The sequence below is a fragment of the Nelumbo nucifera genome, chromosome 8, assembly GCF_055504915.1.
Source record: "Nelumbo nucifera cultivar China Antique chromosome 8, China Antique-T2T, whole genome shotgun sequence".
NCBI lineage: Eukaryota > Viridiplantae > Streptophyta > Magnoliopsida > Proteales > Nelumbonaceae > Nelumbo > Nelumbo nucifera.
The window spans coordinates 34665602-34682941 of NC_142656.1; the positions used below are offsets into that span (position 1 = coordinate 34665602).

Below are 17340 nucleotides of genomic sequence, written 5' to 3' on the forward strand. Positions count from 1 at the left end.
TGTATAGATGATGACACCCCGTCAAAGTTCACCTTCAGCCAGCCATCAGGAGGGGGAGTCCATCAGTCCAATGACATGCTGAGAGACTTTAGAGTGGACTGCACCAGTATAGTGAACAATTTCGATCTCTACTCTGGAAAACAGTGGCATTAACAAGATGAACAGGATCAAATGCAAGAAATTGGATTTGGTCCTCACAAAATTGTGCTCATACTGTTCTCACAGCGCTTTTCAGCCGGGAATGTAGGGATGTGACATGTGAGAACGGTGTGAACACAATTTTGTGAATACTGAGTCCACCCTCCAAATGCAATCCCTTCCATGACAAACTTACATCTAGACTGCTAGATGTTCCAAAGATGGAAAGAACAATAGAGCAACCTGCAATGGTATAGACATAATCGGTGCTCAGTGGGTTATCAATTTGTGACCAAAACTTCAACCAACCTATGGGCACTAACCCTCAATTCTACTGGAGATGCAGCCCATATATGTTGGACAATCGGGCATTAGAACAAGATATGGTGGTAGAGTGTTTCTTCCCCCTCGCAAATGCTATAAAGTGCACCAATTCGAGCATGTCTTTTAATAGCTCTGATTTAACTGGAAGACAATTCATCTGATGCATTTCCAATAAAAACAAGTGGGCTCTAAGAGGACTATGTTTAGATCTCCAGAATGTATGCCAAGAAACATCTACAAACGCCAAGCTAGCTGTTGATGATTGAGTCAAGGAAGCAGTGAGATATTTACAATCCGAAGCAGTAGAAAATTGACCCTGTGGTGTCAGCTTAAAAATAAGTTTACGAGGATGTAGAGCCTTGTGAGCAATGTCTGGATGGTTCCACCTTCCGATTCGAATGGATGGTCCATTCTGATAAAAAATTAAAATAAAAAATGGCTAAAAACTGTTGAACGGATCAAACAGGTTGATCCGACTTTCCAGATTAATGGATCATTGACCAATTCAATAGATTTTGGCCAGAGACAGGGTTTTGGGGTAAAATAGAACCGATTCTCTGGATGGTTCCCAGTTTGAATGGCCCGTATTATTACTTGGGCAATATCAGTAGGAAAATGAGAATAAATAACATTTAGTTCTCCATGACAATGATTCATGGTCGATTAGGGAGGGAACATTACCATTATAGGTGACACCTGCATCTTGTAGGGCCTGTAGACTCTGAGTTCATATTGGCTCCCCATTCACGGTTGGGATACTGTTTTCAAAACCGAACCAGACCCGAAAAACCGGAAACAGGTCACCTGACCGGTTCCATTTTCCTCCAAAACCGTTTTTCCTCCAAAATCGTTAATTTTGGTCAACTAACCGCTGAACCGGCCGGTTAACCGTTCAAACGGTTTTGACCGTTTTTCAAATTTTTAATTTTTTTTTTATTTTTTTGTCAAAACGGACCAGCCATTTGGGTCGAACGGTTGGACCATTCCAACTGGTAACCGGACCCTTGACTGATTCAGTCACCAGTTCGTTTTTAAAAACCATGGGGATACCTGATATGGTGTGGGGCGCCCATGTGGATTCATGGACTCCATCCATCAATCCACGGGTCATGTAGAACATCTATATCTCATCCTATACCAACCGTCCAATAATGCATGTTTGTACATATTTTCTATGGTCAAGAATAGAGGCCCAAGTCCCTAAAATTACACCTCCTTTAGTTACTAGTTGGTAACCAGAATGATTGTCCATGCTTGATATACTTACCGGTGAGCACCTCAGTCCAAATTTCATTTGAAGTGAAAAATCGCCACTAGCTTCATTATAAGAGCCAAATTCAGTAATTGAACATCCTTAAAAACCAAGCCTCCATCCTCTATACTTTTCATATTGGAATCCCAGTTTTTTCATGTGAAAGAAGTGATCCTTGTCTATATAACCCACCAAAAGTCTCTACACGATGCATTTATTTTGCTTGAAGCGTATTGAGTAATTAAACAGGTAAGAGTATGATTAGGTAAAGCTTCATCACACTTCTTCTGAGTAATACAACACGACCCACATGGGACAACAATTTTAACTGCCAATTATTCAGGCCTTCTTTGGCGCATCTTTTCCAGTTTGGCTGGGAAAAGATCTAGTTGCCAAAAGCCGTAACCTCAAAAAGACATGAAAAATTCATTTTGGGCTATTTTCGAGAAGCTCTAAATGGAGTTTTTTGCCTTTTTTTTTTCAACTCGTCTTCGTGCAGAAAGATGCATGAACAGATGCCTTAATCAAACGGTTTTCAAGTTGTTAAGATCTTGATGCAAAAATTTATATCGTCTTTTAATTGTTAGAATTTCTAGAAAATCTTTCAAAAAAAACTTGCCAAACAACCCCTTACTTTATGAGAAATTTTATCAAGTACGGCCTTCCAATTATATCTACTGAAACTATTATCATCAAAATAAGCATCCAAATAAGTTTCCTTTATAGGATGTCTCTCTAACACCAATAAATGATGATAGGTGGCGTCTGACCCTTCTGTGCACATTGGTGCTAAACATCATGAAAGACTTGTGCAAATGTTTGTATAGAGAGTCATGTACGAAAGTAAGTTCCTGCACGTCTACATATAATAATATCATCTGCAAAAAGTAGATCAATTGAGCAACCATTAGAACCAAAAGAAAACCTTTGAGATCACTGGTAAATAGACCATGAAGAGATGATAAAAGACATCCAGGTAGAGAATAAAGAAGGTGAAAGAGGACAACTTTGCCTAATACCCGTGTGACTGAAAGGTGAGCCAGAATACCATTAAGGATCAGGCGCATGTGTGATCAAGCAATGCAATTAATAGAGAGAAAAGAATCAGAGAAGTCCCACAACTCTTAACACCCGGAATAAGAAGTTCCGTTCCATTCTGTCATACGCATTTGAGAGATCAAGTTTCATAAAAAAGTCATCCATTCATCCCTTCTTTTTAATCTCTGTAGTCACAACTCTATTATCAATAATATTTCTCCCAGTCTTGAAGGTCCCTTGGAGAGGTGTGATTAGTGAAAGCGGATGGATTTGGTAAAATGGTCGATAATTGAATTATTTAAATACAGTGGTTTACATGATAAGCACATCGGTTAGGATAACTCTATGTGAGATAGAGTTTGAGATATACAATAACTCTAAAGGATAATTCGATCATCATGATCTACAACTCATGCAAGAGATACATGAATATGAGAGACTCTAACTCACCCCCTCAAGCGATGCCGTGCTGGAAAGGGAGAGCTTGTCACATAAGAAAGTGAAGTGCCGAACATGAAGGGGTTTGGTGAAGACATCTACCGTCTGATCAACTGTGGTTAGGAATTTGATCTCAAGTAGACGACGTTGAACTTTGTCCCGTACAAAGTGATAGTCCAACTCGACATGCTTGCTGCGAGAGTGGTGAACGGGATTAGAGGCCAGGTAGGTGGCACCGATGTTGTCACACCACAGGATTGGAGAGGATGTGGGTGAGAAGCCCATTTCACGAATGAACATTTGAATCCAAACTAACTCGGCCGCAAGGATGGCAAGGGACTTGTATTCCGCTTCCGTGCTGGACTTGGAGACGGTGGAGTGTTTCTTGGAGGACCATGATATGAGGTTGGGCTCATAGTAGATGCAATAACCGCCATGAGAACGCCGATCATCTAAACACCCGACCCAATTGCAATCACTGTAGCCATGAAGCTAAGTGGAGGGAGAACGACGAATGTGAAGACCAAGGTTGTAAGTGTGCTTGATGTAGCGTAGGATACACTTGACAACAACTCAATGGTTAACCGTGGGCTTAGACATGAACTGGGCAACCTTGTCCACCGAAAAAGCCAAATCCGGACGAGTCACAATCAAGTCTTATAGAGCACAAATAGTGCTCTGGTATAATGTCGGATCATCAAAGGCAGCAGAGTCAGCAAGGGAGAGTTTAGTATTGGCTGCCATAGGAGTGGTGCAAGGTTTGACATCTGTCGTGTTGGTGCAATGAAGAAGATCCAAGGCATACTTGGATTGAGATAGAATCATGCCATCGGAGGTGGGCTGTGACTCAAGCCTAAGAAAGAAGTGAAGAGGCCCAAGGTCCCATATGGACAACTCAGAGGCAAGAGCATGAATGAACTGATCAACAAGTGCGGAGTTGGACCTAATAATGATGATACATCAACGTAGATGAGTACCAAGGTGATGTCACGGGACGTGTGATGAATAAACAATGAGGCATCAACTTTGGATTCAACGAAATCATGAGCAACTAAGAAGTTGTGGAGTCGAGTGAACCAGGCCCAAGGAGCCTGTCATAGGCCATAAAGAGACCTATGTAGCCTGCAGACATGATCAAGGAAGGATGGATGCTGAAAACCAGGCGGCTGACTCATGTAGACCTCTTCGATTAAGTAGCCATGAAGAAATGCATTGCTGATGTCCAATTGACGGGTAGGCCAGGACTTGGACGTGGCAATGGAGAGAACCAACCGGATGGTGAAAGGCTTAACCACCAGACTGAAGGTGTCCGAAAAATCAATCCCCTCTTGTTGATGATATCCTTTTACAACTAAACGTGCTTTGTATCGTTCAACGGTACCATCAACGTGGCGCTTAATCTTGAAGACCCATCGAAAACCCACAATATTTTTGTCAGGTGGCAGTGGGACGAGAGACCAAGTGTGGTTCTGAATCAGTGCAGAGAATTCGGTATTCATGGCATTACACCACTTCGGATCACGCACAACTTGAGTAAAACAAGTGGGCTCCATTTCAGTGGTGATGGAAGCTAGGGCATATCTGGGATTAGGCTACTTAGAGCGAGTCTGCATACCATGAGTAGGAGCGGGAGCCGAAGCTGGAGAGGCAGTCAGATCTGGTGTTGCATTGAGATCTGCAATGCTGGACTATATCATAAAGGATTCTAGGGAGTCCACAGGAGAGTGGGCCGATGGAGAGAGAGAAGGGGCCTATGGAGAGGCGGCAATGGGTTGCGTGGCGGTAGCAGTGGACTAAAGACATGGGGCCAGAACAGGTGACGGGCCCAAGATTGAAGGCATGTCCTGGGAGCATGAAGCTGGGCTGCATGGAGAAGGCCCATTGCTGTAGGAGAAAGTGTTCTCATCGAAGAGTACATCATCAGAAATGTAGAGACGACTAGTAGATTTATGCAAGCATAGATAACCCTTTTGACGAGAGCTGTACCTAAGGAAAGTGCAGCGAAGAGTATGGTAATCAAATTTTGCTTTGTTGTAGAGGCACATATTGGGGTAGCAATCACACCCAAAGATTTTGAAGCGACTGTAATCTGAGGGACGTCCAAAAAGTAGCTCATAGGGAGACTTGTGGCCAAGCAGAGGGGTTGGAAGCCGTTGATCAAAAATACTGATGTGGCAAAAGTTTCATTCCGGAACTCGCGAGGAAGTCTGGCATTATCAAGGAGCATCAGGTTGGTATCGGCGATATGTCGGTGTTTACGCTCAGCAACTCCGTTTTGAGCGTGAGTATGAGGACAACTACAGCGATGTACAATTCCATGGTCCTGTAAATAAGCATGAAATTAGCGGTATTCACCCCCTTCATCAGTGTGTAATATCTTGATGGGCCGATTCATTTGTTTTTCAATCATAGTCTGAAATCTTATGAAAGTAGATAAAGCTTCAGATTTCGTAAACAAGGGAAAGATCCATGTGAAACGGGTGAATACATCAATAAATTCAATATAGTAACGATGGCCATTATTAGAGGGCATAGGAGAAGACCCCCATAAATTAGAATAGATAACATCTAAAGGAGAAGACACACTAGTTGAGGAAGGTGAGTGAGGGAGGCGATGAGACTTTCCACAAGCATAGGAAGAGCAAAAAACTAAGGTGGACTTGGAGTCAACTAGTAAGTTGTGCTGCTGAAGAATCTGCTGAACAACACAGTGTTGAGGATGCCCAAGACGTTTGTGCCAGCCATTTACGTACCCCCAAGAAGGCCACAAGCCCCTTATTCGAGCTACTAGAAGGAGATACAGAAAGTTGATATAGGCCATCCTTAATCGGCCTTGAAAGGATTGGTGTCCCCTGAATTTTGTCCTTCACAATAAAACCAGAATCATCAAACTCAAAAATTACATTATTATCATGGCAAAACTGATGGACAGATAGCAGATTTTTTGTGATATCAGGCACATGAAGGATATTATTTAAATGCAATATACAGGAGGAGGTATGAAGAGAGGTATGTCCAATGTGTTTGATGTCCAAACTTGTCCCATTACCTATGACTATTTTGTCAATGTTGTTGTAATCAAATCAAAGAGAAAGATTGTCGAGGTTGGCTGTAAGGTGATTTGTGGCACCGGTGTTCGGGTACCAGTCGCCATTAGAGGAATCCGTGGTATTGGAAGCAACAAGAGCCTTAGATTGTGGAGTATTTCCAGATGCCTGAAAGGTGAGATCAAAGCGGTGGAAGTAAGAAAGTGTAGAGTGGCCAACTTTGTTGCAGACCTGGCAAGTTACCTTAGGTTGAGACGGGGTTGTGCCATTGTTATGACCCTTACCTCTGCCACCACGTGAAGGGGGTTGCCACCGCAATGAGACTTTCCACGAGCGCAGGAAGAGCAAAAAACTAAGGTGGACTTGGAGTCAACTGGTAAGTTGTGCCGCTGAAGAATCTACTGAACAACACGGTGTTGAGGATGCCCAAGACGTTTGTGCCAGCCATCTACGTACCCCCAAGAAGGCCACAAGTCCCTTATTCGAGCTACTAGAAGGAGATACAGAAAGCTGATAGAGGCCATCCTTAATCGGCCCTGAAAGGATTGGTGTCCCCTGAATTTTGTCCTTCACAATAAAACCAGAATCATCAAACTCAACAATTACATTATTATCATGACAAAACTGATGGACAGATAGCAGATTTTTTTGTGATATCAGGCACATGAAGGATATTATTTAAATGCAGTATACGAGAGGTATGTCCAATGTGTTTGACGTCCAAACTTGTCCCGTTACCTACGACTATTTTGTCAATGTTGTTGTAATCAAATCAAAGATAAAGATTGTCGAGGTTGGCTGTAAGGTGATTTGTGGCACCGGTGTTCGGGTACCAGTCGCCATTAGAGGAATCCATGGTATTGGAAGCAACAAGAGCCTTAGATTGTGGAGTATTTCCAGATGCTTGAAAGGTGAGATCAAAGCGATGGAAGCAAGAAAGTGCAGAGTGACCAACTTTGCCGCAGACCTGGCAAGTTACCTTAGGTTGAGATGAGGTTGTGCCATTGTTATGACCTTACTTCTGCCACCGTGCAAAGGGGGGTTGCCACCGCGACCACCACGATGAGAATTGGGTGATCAAACTCCTGGTTTGTGCACTGCTGCATTGGCAGAGAGCTGTGTGTCAGAGAGAGTAGAGTGTTGGTGGTTGAGTCTGAGCTCGAATTGATGTAGAAGACTGTGAAGTTCTTCGAGAGATAAGGGGTCATGTCTAGTGGTGATGGCTGTGACTAGCGGGTCATAATCTAGTCCCAAACCTCCCGTGATGTAGAGGATTATGTCATCTGATGAGAGTCCTTGTCCGACTGCTTCAAGTGCGTCTGTGTAGCCTTTGATCTACTGCAGGTAGTTAGTCATTGATTTCGAGCCTTTATGGAGGTGGTGAAGATCATTTTTTAGTTGCATGATCCTAGCTCAGGAGGGAGAGGCATATATACGAGTCAGGGTCATCCAAGCGTTGTGAGATGTTTTGCAACTGACGACTTGAGCGAGAGCTCCTTCAGTGAGAGTCGCAAGCAACCAGCTGAGCAGTAATTTGTCCTAGATCTGCCAAGAGGTGAACGTTGGGTTCACAATTTTGATACCAGAGGTATCAGTTGTATCACCAATGTATTGCAGGGGACATTGGGTAGAGCCATCGAGATAGTCAAACAGGCTTAGACCTTCAAGCATGGGTTGGTACTGGGCTTTCCACAATAGATAATTGTGTTTATCTAATTTTATTGAACTAAGATTGGCAACGTTACTGAAGGGTGAAGGGAAAGGAGAGGAGAAAGAAGATGGGTTTCCAGCCATGGCTCTGATACCAAGTGAAAGGGGATGGATTTGGTAAAATGGTCGATAATTGAATTGCTGATCAACCGGGATTTAAATACAGTGGTTTACATGATAAGCGCATCAGTTAGGATAACTCTATCTGAAATAGAGTTTGTGATATACAATAACTCTAAAGGATAATCCGATCATCATGATCTACAACTCATGCAAGAGTTACGTGAATATGAGAGACTCTAACTTGATTAGACGAGGCATGATAATTTTTGTAACATCTTGTACACAAAATTGGTTAAACCAATTGATCTGAATTCTACCACTTCTTTGACCTCTCCTTTTTAGGAATAAGAGTAATATTTGTGTCATTAGGCTCAGTTTGGAAAGAGCGCAAATATAAATATGTAAAGTGAAAAACCTTGTATTTTATATTATTTTGTATGTATTTATACTATACATATTTATATTTGTACTCTTTAGAGCCTTATGGTGTGTTTGGTTTGAAGGAAAAAGTAGGGAAAGGTAGGGAAACCTTTACAAACTTTGTATAGATTTTTGTCCCTTTCCCTTTCTTTCCTTACCTTTTCCTTCAAACCAAACATAAGCTTAATGTCAAAAATTTTATGTGTGTAAGCAAATAAATCTTGAATGAAAAGAACAAATTCATCCTAGAGAGTCCCAACACTTCTGGTAGAACTGAGACGAGATACCAACCGGGACGACGCCTTCATGGGTGAATACCAAATAGAACATTTCGAATCTCATCAAGCATAGGGACAGCACAAGGTAATAAATAAATTCTCGGTATCTAAAATAACAGCTGGTGCTACCATATGAGAAATAGAGGGTAAACCAGGATTGGAAGTGGAGAAGAGAACCATTAGTAGGAATTGACCATGCTTTCTATTTTAGAAGGAACATTTGTCCAGCGGCCATTTGTGGTATAAAGTAAGGTTTTAAAAATCGACTTGGAATGAAAACCATTTTGGCCATTGGTTTCTAGCTTGATGATTCGACCTTTCAGTTAGAATAGACGGTCTATTCCAACTAAAAAATAAAAAAAATTAAAAAAACAAGTAAAATATAAAAATGGCCAAAAACCCTTGAATGGGTTGACAGTTTGACTGTTCGGGTCAGCGGGTTGCTGACCAATTCAACAGTTTTGGCCAAGGACCGAGTTTAGGGTAAAATTGAACCAGTTGCCTGGATGGTTCTCGGGCCGAATGGTCTGACCGTTTTGATCAACGGAGATTCAAGAACATTGGTACAAAGCCATTCAATAGAATTCCCTCTCTTCCGGGAAGAAGAGGCAACCTCTAAAAAGTTAGTATTCAAAACGTATAGGGTATTTCCTCCAAATTCACTCCTTAGAAGTATGAACAGTAATAGGTGCATGATCACTTCCTACAATTGGTATATGATGGACCCAATTTAATCTTTCACATACTAAGGTTGTGTTTGATATCATTGCCACTTCTACTGCAACATTTTGTGTTAGTCAATATAAAGTTTTTGAAAAATTGTATTGTCACATCAAATCAGATAACCACTTCTCTTTTATAGTTTAAACACCAATTTTTTGACTTTCATGAAGAAGCATCTAGATCACAACCATTGCTCCATGTAAACCGTGGACATTTATAGCCAAGTTCAATCAGGTTACAAGCAGATATGAAATCTAATAATAGTTGGTTTTGAGCTAGGGTGATGCCACCTATAAGGAGATGAAGAATTTTGCAACAATTCCTACAATCGATCAAATACAGCCTGTATATAGCCAGAATCTGGATGACCATAAACACCATAACATGTCCAAATGAAATGAATAGGAGAATTAGAAATCTGGGCATAACTCATAATAAAGTAATAGCCATTTCAAACACTTTTTTTCTGAATTTTGTACTTAGAGAACTAATAAAATTATCAACAAATAAATACTAATAAAACATATGATTAATATGTGTAGTGAAAGTTGAGTTAAGATCTTACATTAAGAAGTTCTACAAGATTTTAAGGGATAGGAAGAAGGTTGGGTTAGGCCCAACCTGAGCCCAACCCAACTCAAAGTTGACTTCGGGTCGGGTTGGGTTGGGTTGGGTTAGGGTTGGAGGTATTTAGTTAGGGTTGGGTAAGTCGGGTTGAGTTAGGGTTAGGGTTGGATAGGTCGGTTTGAAAGTCAGGTTGGGTTAGAATTAGGGTTGGGGTTTAGAACTTAGGGTTGGGCTAGGGTTGGCCTCAACCTGACCTAAAGGTGCACCCACCTGTGGAAGAGGCCACTAAAGAATCGAGTCAGCAATACTGCCAGATATATTGTGAACCTTAGGCTGTATTTGGTTGCGACATACAAAGCTATGACGGTGCAAATGATTTGAATGTAAATTCTAACCTATATTTTTTTCAAAATTTTGCTTATCTTATTTGATTGTAGTACAAATGAAGTAAATTAAGACATGAAGCAGAATTAAGTAAAACCCAAAATCAGCATGATAGCCATAAAAATGGTTCCATTATATTTAAACCCATTGGATTTGATAGTCATACTTTTAAAACGTATGATGTGGAGTGATGTCCCAATATTAATGTCATAAAACAGTGACAGGTACTCTTAGAATGCTCTGGAAATGATGTATAAATCCAACTTTGTCCATATTAGATTTTTATGGGTACAAATACCATTCTATTACTTAGAAATCCTGAAAATCAAAAAATATGAATAAGTTACAGAGATGCAAATGAACGAGGCGTTAGATTGGCCTGTCCAGGTAAGTACAGAGGTTTTAGCCCAAGAACTCATATATGATTTTTGCATCCCCATATACAGGCTGCTTCATTGGTTTTGTATTGATATTTAGTTATTCGATAATTATTTTCAAATTATGAAAAAAAGAAATTAATACTTAATTATTGTAATAAAACAAATGCTATAGAAGTTGTTTGGGTCTCTTTCTAGATATTCAAGCTCTTCATATCAACCCTATACCCACCTCAAATTGGACTCTCTTCGATCGGGTGATATTAGCTGTAAATAATTCCAATTTTTAAATAAAAACTAACTGAATACCAAGCAATATAAAAAAAATAACCAAGGGTGAGTTCTACAGCATGGATGTTTTTGTTTTGATTTGTTCTTAAAAGATATAAATATGCAAAAATACATTGAAGGTTTGTTTTTATTTTCATTTGTTTTGCAACTGGTTTTAATTTGTTTCGTTTATTTGGAACTCAGGCCTACTTCGGAAAAATGCAAATATAAATATGTAGAGTATAAAACTTTGTATTTTGTATTATTTTATATGCATTTATACTGTATTTGTACTCTTTTCAAACTGAGCCTCAGCAAAGATTGAACAACACCTCCTCCTAAGAGGGAACAAGGGTTGTTTAGGGGTTAAAATTTGCCCCATTAATGGTGTCTGATGAGAGGAACAAGAAAAGCCTTTTGGGGCAATAACAGTATACTATTATTTATCTATTTATCATCCCTACTTCAATGACTAACCCACTATCCATAACCCTAACCCAACCCATCTATACAACTAACTCGAACTAATACAAAGCCTATAACAGTTCCCAACCAATATGATACACTAATTTTATACACACACAGCACAAGCAATATAACTTATGAATATTCGGATCTAACCAGAGACCCAATTACAAACCCCCCTTAATACGGCCTTTCTCCAACATAATTCCCAGGGGGGTCGTAATTACAAGTCATAAACACGTCTCCATCATCACAGACTACTCGAGCACATCCAATCCGTCGAGTTGTCTTCCACACAATTTGAGTATAGTGGCCGCACATCTGCCCATCTTGACAACTATTGCTGGCGTACGTGTAGTACTTCTCTTCGGCCGCCCATGCATTCACAGCGTCGGTAGGCGTCCAGCTCGAGCCGCTCCCCCAATACACGTTCTCGCCCAGCTTGAAGCCACCTTCCGGAAAAGAATGCTCCACGGCACAGTCGGCTTTCCTCTGCCCTGCCCACCACTTGGCGTAGTTCTCGAGCTGGTAATCCCACGTCAGGGGTAGCTCCAATTTTCTGGCTCTGACCATGTTGTGTGCAAACAAGAACTGCAGAGACTCACCCACGCAACCCCAACATAACTGTTTAGAGATTTTGTATATGGTTTCGTTATCCGGCAGTTTATGGTCATTTTCCGATGACAAGACCGGAGATGACTGAGAAGAAACAGGGTTGAGGTTTCCGTCGAGGGAGATGATGAGAGCAAGAAAGAGGAGAACCAGATGAGCTCTCATTCTTGTGTATGGGAGGAGAGAAACTCGGTGGATGGAAGTGGTGGAGTTGGGTTAATGTGAGCTCTAGCTGCTTATTATTTTGAAGCTTGGTGGCAGGGACAAAGACAATTGTGAATGATTGGAGCATAAATCAATGAAGGATTCTCGTGAGGTGGGCAATGAGCGCCCGTGAGCTATGGTTTGTTTGTTACGTGGGACGATCGGTCCCAGCTTGTCGCACTTCGGGTACTTCTCTCAAGTGTCAACCAGGGATTCACATGGGGTTGAGATGAATGCGATGACATGTGTTGGCAATTGATTGACTGACTGAGGCCCAAATCCACAAGATTGTGCTACGTGTGGACATGCATTATTTATTTGACACGTGGCGTCGGTCAATAGATATATATGGTGAATTAAGGGAGATTAAATCAAATCCTGTCGTGTATTGAGAACATCTTCTATGATAATGAGAGATATTTCCAATACACAGCGTAGATGTGCTGAGAGATGTTGCGGGGATAACTTGTAGATTTTGGACCAGAGAATATACTCTTCTGCTCATTGCATGAATCAAAGAGCTGGATTTGGGGCCAAATGTTCCAGAAATAAAGGAACTTTATTATTTTTGCTTGAGCTTATGCGCGTGAGTGTATATATTAGATTGCGAGGCTTTTTAATATATACATATATCTATATCTAAACTGCGCATCTAACAAAAAAATATATATATTTGATTGCCCTTGGAATGTAAAGTAGAAAACACCAAAAGATTGAGCCATAATAACAGTACTTTTTGTTTCATGAAATTTTATAAATTTAATGTGAATATAGACGAGGGCAAAATGCAATTTGTTTCATTAAGTTTTACATTTAAGTATTAATTTACATTATCCTTCATTAAATTATTTATTTAATGTATTTTTTATTTTCATTGCTAAATTTCATTAATTAAATTAAATATAAGTATTTTTGTTGGGGTGGTGCCCTAGTTGGTTGAAGTTGTCACATGGACATCGACATGGCCGACGAACCACATCAGCACATTGTTCGCCTATGAGCAGATAATTATGTCACCAAAGACCTTGCAGAGAAGTAGAGTTCCACATGAACAAGGAGAAGCGCCCTCGTCGGGGATGGCGTAATCTCTCGAAGACCTTAACAGGCAACTTCATCCCTAATGTAATCTTAGTTATGTGTTGCAAGGGCACTTATGTCTTTTCAGCCTTTTTTATTTCTTATGTTGTTGCCCTATTATTTAAATAAAAAAGGCTGGCACCACCAACACTGTTGCTTCGATCTCCATCTTCTCTTCTCTTCCTTCTCTTCTTCTTCTCCTCTTCTCTTCTCTTCTTCACTCTTGAATGAAATCATGGTATCAGAGCAAGATCGCACTTTGTAAAAAGTTTTTTTCTTTTTATGATCGAATCTTCAAACCACATACATGGACTAAGAATGAGAAAACTGGTTCAACCTACACTAAGAACTGTTGCTGGACTCTATTCTATTAACTTTTAAACAAAAACTGGGAAGAAAATCAAACTCAAAGATTGGCGGATGATTTGACTGAATTTTTCTAGAGGTTGGTGGCTGTGTTTCTTCTTTTCTCCCATTCTTCTCTTGACTGTAACTTCCAAAACTAGTCGAATTGATCAGGACCCTTGACTAAAGTCCTCTTTTATCACTGACTCTTGGTATTGTTACCAAGAACATCCTAAAATCTGCCCTAGCCAAATGGTGTAGGCGAGTTCAATGACCTCTATAGGTCGGTGATCCAAAACTGTGTGGGTAAAGAACCTGTGTAGGCCATGTGTGACCTGGTTTAGATGAACAAATACACCAGTAGAAGTGTAGATGTTATGTGTGGCTCAAACTAGCCCTTGTGAGGTCGGAGAGACCTGTAAATTCTTGACAACTGGTGATGTGTTATTGTGATTGCAACCCCTGTGAGGTTAGTTAGACTCTTAAATCTGTGACAATAGGTGCTGAGTTACTATGGCCTTTCTTTTCACCTTAAATCTTACAGTGGGGGTTGTGTTGTTTGTGAGTGTGTGAGGAGGGTTGTAAGTCTAAAACTTCTGCTTGCAGCCCCTGTTATGGCCTCAAAAAACTGCAACTTCTAGAAAATCTTTTAACTAGGGAGGAATGAACAACAAGCTTGACTTTATGAACTTTCAAATGACCATTATTCCCTTAGATGGCAGAAATTATTTGACATGGTCTAAGGAGATATGGTTGTACATCACAACCCAGGGTAAGGCAGGGTATATCAATGGAAAAGTGAAGGAACCTAGGACCGGTACTACTGAATATGATAAGTGGGACCAGGAAAACTGCATAATTATGTCATGGTTTTTGACTACTATGCTACCATCGGTTAAGCAGAATTTTATGTGGGCTGAGATAGCCAAGGAAATTTGGGAACAAGCAAGGTCAACTTACTTCGAGCAGAGACACTATGCTTGAATCTATCAATTGCAAGTTAAGTTAGCAACATGCAAACAAGGGGAAAGAAGCTTATCCACCTACTACTCTACCCTTACATCTATCTAGAAAGAGCTAGATTACCATCAAAACATTGACTAGGAGAGTGAAAAGGATGCCAAAGCTTACAAACAATTAGTGTCACATCAGCGGGTATTTTCCTTTTTGTTAGGACTTAATCCTATGTATGAACCCATTCAAGTTCAAATTTTGGGTAGTAAGGACCTTCCTTCTGTCCAAAAGGTGTATGCTTTGGTCCAGTCCGAGGAAAGTAGAAAATCTGCCATGAATCCCCCTGAGGGGGAGACCATTGCTTTATCTGCAAAAAGTACTCAGCCAAAAGGGAAGATGGTTAGAAAAGGGTTGATGATAAAGATAAATTGTAGTGCACTCATTGTCAGAAACCCCGTCACACATGGGAGACATGTTGGGAATTACATGGAAAGCCGAAGTGGGCATAATACCTAAATAAGAAATCAGCTCCAGAACAGAATAAGAAACCAAATCAGAAGAGGTTCACTTTGGGTAACTTGGCTTCTCATGAGTCGCAGAGTGGAGGAATAACTTTGAACTTTCAGGATGGCCCCCCTAGGTCTAATCTCAAGGAAAATATTATCTCTACCTTCTGTGACCATTTGGAACGATATGGTAGGGCTCTCACACAAGTAGATTTTGGACCCACTCCTTCAACCTCCTTTGCTTCTACCTCAAGTAGCTTAGCTTCTGCATTCCATGTGTCTACTGATACCTCCGAATCTCCATGGATTATTGATTCTGGTGCTTTCAATCACATGACTGGTAAGTCAACATTTTTTCAATCATACATCATTCTTTCGGGCAAAGATAAAGTGAGACTAGCCGATGGATCCTTCTCCTCCATTGCTGGTCGAGGATCTATATCTTTGTCATTTGGCTTACCTCTATCCAATGTTTTACATGTTCCAAAATTGCCTAATAATCTGTTTTATATTAGTAGCATTACACACTCTTTGAACTACTCAATGACCTTTTTTCCTCAACCTTGTGTCTTTCAGGATTTGGCCTTTAGGAGGACGATTGGTAAAGGGAATATGGTGAATGGTCTGTATGTGTAGGAAAATAAAGTTGGTCTTGTGGCCTGATCAGAGTCTTTGAGTTAGTCAAATAAAAGTCAGATTACCTTGTGGCACAACCGTTTGGGTCATATGTCCTTTGAGTCTTTAAAATACTAATTTCCATAATTGTTTAAGTCTATGTCAGTTAATGATTTTCAGTGTCAAGTGTGCTAGTTAAGTAAACATTGTAGAACTTCATTTCCTTTACGTAATAAAAGATCAAATGTTTCTTTTTCCATTGTGTATTCTGATGTTTGGGGACCTGTAAATATTCCAATGGAGAATGGCTATAGATACTTTATATCTTTCATTGATGACTTCTTTCGATACACGTGGGTGTACCCTATGCACTCTCGAGAAGAAGTTCCTAAACTTGTGAAAGTCTTCCAACGTATGGTGTACACACAATTTCAAATAGAGATAAAAATTTTCCAATCAGACAATGCCAGAGAGTATTTTCATGGTGACCCCACGGAATTTTTTGAAACTTATGGCTCTCTTCACTGTAGCTCTTGTGCTAGAACCCCTCAACAGAATGGGGTTGTAGAGAGAAAGAACTGTCATCTTTTAGAGGTCGCTCGGGGGTTGCTGATACACATGAATGTTTCCAAAAGATTTTGGGTGGATGCTGTTATGACTGCAGCTTATCTTATCAATCAAATGCCATCTCGTCTCTTAGAATACAAGTCCCCTCATCAGTTTATCTTCCCCACTGCTCCATTGTTTCCTATCCCTATGCGTGTCTTTGGGTGTAAATGTTTTTTCCATGATTTGTCTCCTATCCGCAGGAAGCTAGATCCCAAAGCCATTGTTTGTGTTTTCCTTGGCTACCCCCTTTCCCAAAAGGGTTATCGTTGCTTTGACCCTATTTCCAAAAAGTACTTTGTATACATGGATGTTTCTTTATTTGAATATGTGTCTTTCTTCCGTGCTTCTCCTTAGGGGGAGAGTCCAAGTGAGGAGAAACAGAGATAGTTTTTGTTACCATCTCTTCCTGACCCTCCTCCAATCTGGGTCTTCCATAGACAGTGGTGCAAAAGTCAAGGCCGGGGTCAACAAATTTCAATAGACACAGAGAATCCTGAAGCTGTGCAACCTATGCCATCGGACTCTCACGGGTTGAATCCATCACCACATCCAGGTACTATTGTTCTAGTTGATGTCCCTAAACCTATTGATATTGATACTTCTAATTGTGATCAAGACCTTCCTATTTCTAAGAGGAAGGGTGTCAAATCATGCACCACACACCACCCAATGGCTCACTCCTTATCCTATGAGAATGTTTCACCCTCTTTCCATGCTTTCCTCTCTGCTATTGATAGTGTTTCCCTTCCCAAAAGTATTGTAGAAGCTTTACTTATTCCTGAGTGGACAGATGCAATGAAGGAGAAGATCAATGCCCTTCACAAAAATGGCACGTGGGAGTTGGTGGATCTTCCTGAGGGAAAGGAGCCTATGGGGTGCAAATGGGTATTCTCTGTGAACCTAAGGCAAATGACACAGTGGAAA

At 40.6% G+C, this 17340-nt stretch overlaps 1 pseudogene across 1 annotated transcript; it reads right to left on the reverse strand.

Moving 5' to 3' along the window:
• Positions 1–11348: 11348 nt before the first annotated feature.
• Positions 11349–12372, reverse strand: LOC104603197 (pathogenesis-related protein PR-1 pseudogene; annotated as a pseudogene). The gene has a single exon (XR_016079616.1). The product of XR_016079616.1 is annotated as a pathogenesis-related protein PR-1 pseudogene (transcript).
• Between the last annotated feature and the right edge of the window lie 4968 nt (positions 12373–17340).